The following is a 6,876-nucleotide window of genomic DNA, read 5'->3' as shown; positions in this document are numbered from 1 at the left end:
AAATGAGCCACTTAGACTTACAACAATAAAGATTCTTGGTACATGTGGATAACAAGTTTATAAAGGCTTTCCCATAGATTGATTGTACCTGGATCATAAATATATAATAAATAATTATGCAGAAGTTCTCTTCCTGAAGGCTTTTTTTCAGAAAGTGTACAGTAAGAATAGTCTCAATTGAATTTCTTTTAAAGCAAATCTATATATATATTTGCCATTCTGTTACAAAAAAAAAAAGAGTCCATATAATGCCTAAGAACTCCACATATCTCAGGATTTTATTCAGGTATAATATTCTACATGGGTGATGCATTTCAGAAGAAATAACTTCTCTTCAGACATATTTGTTTTAAGGAAATAGTGTTCTGTTCTACCTCAGAAAAAATCCACTTATTTCCAGCCAGTGTGTTGAGGTTAGAAGTTGTTCATTTGCAATGCCTAGAGATGAACAGTATGTTTGACTTAAAAAATAAATCTTGACACCCAGGTGAAAGTAGGAAGTGTAAGAATTAAAAAAAAAAAAAAAGTCTAACAATTAAAATTCAAAAGAGATTTAAGGGGTTTAGCTAATAACTATGAAATTTGGTTCTCTAAACTTTTCAGTCCTTAGTCATCCTCAGAAGGTTTGGCTGTGCCATTCTGCAGAGGGAAATGTTGCATATCTGACTGTCCTCAGGCCAGCAGGTTTTTAACCTTCCTCAGTTTAGGGCAACTAACTTGGGTTTGATCCTAAATACATTCTGTATTTCATCAGCATTTCAAACAAATGGGTGCTACAGTCATGTGTGATGCCCAAATAAACAAATGGCAGCATTTTCTCTCTTGAATTCTTGTGCTTTAAAAATGGACTTGGCAAAAAAAAAAAAAAAGAAAAAAAGCAGAAAGGTTATAATAGCCTAATAAAACTTCCAGTGTACTCTGCAAGTATAGATTTCTGGAGAATTATGTCATTTTTCTCCTTTTAACTCTGCATGTTGTTGCTCTGAAAACCTAATGCAGAACTCTATGTGGAGTTATTTAGGGAAGGCTAGAGGTATTTAGGAAGATTAGAGAAGTGCAGAGGATCACGGGGTTAGGTAACGAGAAAGGAGAGTGAGGAGAATTTGTACATGTCTGCAGAAATACGGCTGTGCTGGTGGGAAATCCTAGACTGGAGAAGAGGTATGGATTAAAAAATATTATCCCAATCTCTCATGGCAGGATCCTCGTGTCTGCAGGTTTCTGCTGCAGTCCAGCCCTGCTGCCTCCCTGTCTGGAGCAAGGGGACAAAGCAGTGCAGGGCCTTGAGTGCCACCAGAAAGTGGCTTCTGCTTGAGGTCACTGAGTGTCCAGGGCAGGGGAGGGGTTTCACAGACGTTTCTGGGCTGCAGCTGGGTATGACAGGGGTGGGTGGGTGCTCCTGGAGCAGGCTGGACTTTGGGCACGGCAGGGCAAGCCCTGAGGGCTGTGCCAGCTTACCCATGGAAGGGTTCCACCAAGGGGACAGAACTGTACAACTGCTGAGTTGTTTCTGCTCCACGCAGTCCTTTTGGTGTGTTAGGATCCAGCTGGATCCTTTTACACCTGGCAAAAACACTGCAGTTCACATATTTAATCATGTATGGTCAGTTATTGCAAAAAATACTCAACTGTGCCTTCAATAATTTGAATGTGTTTCAGATACGCCCAGACAGCGTTGCCTCCTGATTTGCAGCTGCATGTCACAAAGAAAAAGCTTGAAAAACTCGTCCAGTACATTGGAGGATGATTTAATAAATCTCAGTAGCACCTTCATATAAAATAAATGCCCTATATGAGTTATAATTTCATCCAAGAACCAGAGTTTCTTTAATAATCCTTAACTTCAGCTCACCTGAGTTTCTGGTCTTTCTGGTCCCCTCAGTTACCCAAAGCAGAAAAGCTCTGTTCATCTATCAGGTTTTAACTAAATTGCTAAGAGCAGCTAAGCTGGCTTTCAATTATTTAGATTGCCTACCCAATGCTTCTGCAGAAAACTGGAATGTCTCAGCCACCAAACACCAATTCCTGATTCTGCAGGGAAGGTCCCTTTGCCCCGTGTTTACAGCTTTTCTCACCTGCCAGTGAGAACTGGAAAGACTGTGTGCTTTTATAAGCCATTTCCTAGAAAGTGTGTCTATCCAAGTTTTTTCCCACTATTTTGATGATTTTTACTTGTTAGGGATTGGAAATGCTTTTGTTTTTCTTCTTCTCAGGAATATGCTCATGTCTAAGAATAATAGGTAGAGTCCCACAGGCAGTTTCTATGTGCTTTACTAGAAAATCCACAATCTCAACAAGATACTTAGGAGAGGGACTATGGGCTTCTTTGTCATTCTAAATACTTTAAATTACTTATCTGTAAATTAAAAAAAAAATCTTGAAAATTTTGTTTTGTGAATCCTGTAAGAAGTTGAGAGGTGCTTTTCTCAGAAAAATAAGTCTTTGACTTATAATTTAAAAAATATAGCTCACTTATCTCTCAGTAAAGGAAATAAAAACCTTTTTGAGAATGTATAAAATGATTCTTCATTTAAAATTACATCTGGATTTTAGTGGCTTAGCTAAAAGGTCGCTTTTGTGCACTATTAAAAGTGACTCTGTTAAGTTTTATTTGGGAATTTCAGCTACTTAATTTCTACAGTAGAAAATATTTTATCTAGTAGATTCTGTTCCTGTAAAGTTTAGTCATTTTAAAAGACAGTATGAACTGGCTAATTCTACCACATTTTTTAACTCTTGGCAATGGGATCAATAAGAAATCTGATCACTATTACTTGTTACTTGATGTACTGAAGTGTTGCACCTTTTAAAGTTTTACAGAAGAAAAGTGATATGATTTAATGCACCAAAAAACTGCCAAAACTTCTTATATAATATTGGATATATATTTTTCTATGTTTTAATTTCTTAGACTGAAGTCCTGGTTAAAATAGTTTCATTTTTGCTAAGGCTTGGACAGAAAATACCAGGTACTTCTTTGGTTTATGCTTTTGGGGTTTTTTTTGCAGGGGTTATATTTTCTGCCAGGCCAAGGGTGATCATCTGGGAAAGAAATCTGTCTCATTTTAAAAAATCTGAGTTCTAGCTTGCCTTTTGTAAAACCACAGGGCAATCTGCTTTTCAGATCCAATCACGTGTACCCAATGTGAACTTTGAGGCAGTCTCAAAATGCAGAGCAATTCTCTTGATTTCAGTGGTGTCTGTAGCACTGCAGGACACTCCTGTGGAGGAAGTCGTTCCAAGGTAGGTATTTCTGAAGAACAAACACACACTGTTTTCAGATTAAAGCATGAAAATTGGGGTTTCTTTCATTTTTTATCTGCAAAGCTTTCTTGTTTAAAACCCCTTTGGCTTACATACAGAAGTAAATCCCATGGGTTTATATATGCTTAGATTATGTTGTTAGAAGATGCTATTTTTGTGAAACCAATAATCTGTGATTATCCTCTACGCAAAAACACGAAGAACCACAATAATGGCTGTAAAGCAATGGCAGCCACTTTCCTTTGTCTCCTGCAGGTCGAGGACTGGTTGGGCAAACAGACCAATTCATAGGCAGTACATGGTGCAGAAAAGCTGAGATATTCAGGGATCCACATATAACTCCAGTCCTTAAAAGTGAGAGGATGGTTCCTCTGTGCACAATCACCCACCAAGGACAGTGTTCTGCAGCCTACAGTGGAGAGGTGACAGTTCCCCTTATTTGTGTTAAGCAGATTTTGTCCAGGCATTGGTTCATTACAGAGCTCTAGATGATTGTGAAGTAAAAATTAAAAGCTTTCATAAACAGGCACTTAGGTTTCAAGCACAGAAGCAGGGCTTAGTCAAAGTCTGCTGATCTTCACAGTGATGTTTTAAGTTTTTGTTCATAATATTTTTGTACACAGAATTGGTGTGTTTTGTGAGCTCTTCATTCACTTCCACAGAAAAATTGCTGTAAAGGATGGGACTGGGAGTGTCATCGTACATCTGATTTGCCAAGGCAAAACACAGTGGGTACTTTTATTAGTATAAAAGTAGGGAGGTGGGAAGAGGATCTTTATTTTTGAGGTTCATTGATTAACTACAAGTCTGTCAGAGGCAGTTATCCTATTTTAAGAAAATTGTTGAGTCATCAGGAAGCAAAGTAGTACCAAATATAGCAGTGCCACTGTAAGGTTTTAAGTTACAGATTTAACTGTGATCCCTTCTCATACTGGTGGGCACTGGCATGGATTGTCTTGTTGTCTTTGACACATTTTGGTGTCTGCTACTACGAGGGGGTTTTTATATTTTCAAAACCTAAGGCTAGTAAAGCAGGAGACTTCCTGCAACATGTTGATTACAATTGGATGTGGTGTATAGATAAAGATATGTTTATTATTTACTGTCTTGCCCTTCTCTCTATCCCCACCCAGTACAATATTTTGGAAGATAAACTTAAGGAAGATTGACTGTCAAGTGTGAGAAAATGTAAATTTCTTTTTCAGTGTACTGAATTTCCAGCTTCTGTTGCTTTTGGAATCAAATATCCTTATATGCTTAGAAGCTGGCATTTGAGGATAAGTTTCTCTTCAGTTCTGCCAATGATACAGACTTTATATTTAGGTAATTATATCTGTAAACACATTTCATTACTTCTGTAAAAGTTAGATATATTGGGGATGGTTCCTGGTAAACTGAGATAAAGTATGTCGGAGTGCCTTACAAGTTATTTTTGGAACAGGGCAAAGTGTAGCCATGGAAAAAGAAAATATTTTTTTGATATATGAGCCAAGAAATTATTATATGCTTCAATTGAACTTACCCTGTATGTTGTGGTCTGGATACTTGATTCCCTTTGAGGAATCAACAGTGTAGACAAAGGGAGTGGTATTGCTACTGCTGGTGTTATAGGGATGCAACAGCATCTGAATGGCTGAGAAATTACTTGTTAAATATTAAAATAGTAAGTCTATTTAAGTCAAGGTATCAAGATGAATGATGAAGGTTGGATATGGAAGGAGATATGTTTTGTGGGTTTTTTTCATTTTGTGTGTATCTGTATATAAAGTTTACATTTTAATTTTGAAGACTGAGACCAGATTTGACCGATTTCCACCACATCCTCAGGATGTACATTGTGTGGGACAGCCTGGTTTGTTAATGCTCACTAAGTCCTTAAAGCTGCATACACAGAGAGGGGCTGCTTCGAACAAGGAGCTCATGGAAGGATGCAGATTTGAGCCACGCTGTATGGAAGGGGCAGTGGCAGGGCCCTTGGCCGTGCTCTCCGTGTCTGTACCCTGGAGGGCACCTTCATCATGCCAAGAGAGGCTTTAGTGTAACTGTGAATTTACTGCTCTTTGCTCCTTTTCCAATTCCGTCATACTTGAAAATGCCTCATCTTTGCTTCATCTCAAATAACGGTTGAAGAGATAGATGCATGAAATTCACTGCAGTGCAAAGTGAGGTACAATAAATACAAACTTCTATGCACTAATACAGTCCTGAGTATGAAGCTGCTCTCTGAACTGGTGGGAGCCAGTCAAGGCTAACAGTAGTAACACAGTTACTGTACAAGTGGCATCATTATCATACTGGCTTCTGAGTTTTGATGGGTTTTAACAAGCTAATAATAAGGTCTGATATGTAGTGCCCTTCTCGCTGCCTTTGGGAAACAATTTGGTAAGTTAAAAATGAGTTGTTTATAGTGTTCCCATAGAAACACAGCTATTCCAAAGCTTTTGTGGCCACAGTTCTGGAAGAAATTTCAGTACCACATCCCACTTACAGTTATACACAGTGATCTGGCATTGAAAATACCAATGGAAGTATTGTAAAAAGGTCCCTTCAGTAAAATAACTTTTAATTAGGGACAGTACTACTTCCCAAATTGCTCTCAAATACTTCTCAAACAAATCCAGCAACTAAGACTCTTCAAAGAAAACTAAAAAGTGTATCTAGAGCTAATTCAAATCTTGAACAGTATTTATCAACATCTGAATGCTCATGAATACTGAAGTGACAAATGATGATCTGAAGTCCTGTGGGTTCCTACTGGAAGCCAAAACAATTGTTTCCTGGTGGCCTTGGTGGGCCATGTTGGAAGCAGTGGAAGTATTGATTACCTGAGAGCTTACCCACGTGGGAGGTTCGTGGACAGCAGATGAGCATGTGGATTTGCAATGCCAGATCCTCCTGGATTACCCACAAATGTGAATTATTAAATTATTATTTTTACACAGAAGTTAGAGAGTCCTTGGAAATGAAGGTAAATTGCTTTGTATGTAATGCATACAGCAGTATCAGCACAGGGAGTTAGTGAGATGTAAATTCACACCCCAGTGTAATGTGTCCTCATTTCTCCAAGCCCTAGGGCCATCTTGTTCCTGAATGAGAGCACCCAGATAGAGGTTTAAATGCATTTATTAAAGTTTCTAATTGTCCTGCTGTTGAATAACCTAAAGCATTTCTGCCTTGTTGGAGAATGAGCTACTTAATCATGAAGACTGCACAGGTTCAGTTTGCATCTGGGCTTTGGCTTTGTTTCTTTTTGCTAGAACCTTCCACTCTAGTTGACAGAACACTGGAACACAGACTCTTCCTTGACTTTGAAAGGGGCTTCTTGAAGTAATATTTCCAATGTTGGACAGCAAGTAGTTCTACTTGAATAAATACCAGTGGAAGTTAATTCTAGTGTGAACTGGTATAAGCAAAAATTCAGTATAGCCATACGTTCCCACCTGCCTTCATTTATCTGTTCTGCTGGGGCTTTCAGACGGGAGGTGGCACACCTGTGCCAGCAGTGAATTGGGAACATCACCTGGGAATGTGTGCTGGGCTGTTGTTTCTAGCTGACTCCCATGTGTTATCAGGCCCAGTCTAACTCTGTCATTGTAAGTTAACTCATCTTTT

The sequence above is a fragment of the Prinia subflava genome, chromosome 15 (genome assembly GCF_021018805.1).
Source record: "Prinia subflava isolate CZ2003 ecotype Zambia chromosome 15, Cam_Psub_1.2, whole genome shotgun sequence".
Taxonomy (NCBI): domain Eukaryota; kingdom Metazoa; phylum Chordata; class Aves; order Passeriformes; family Cisticolidae; genus Prinia; species Prinia subflava.
Note: the sequence above shows the minus strand (reverse complement) of the source record.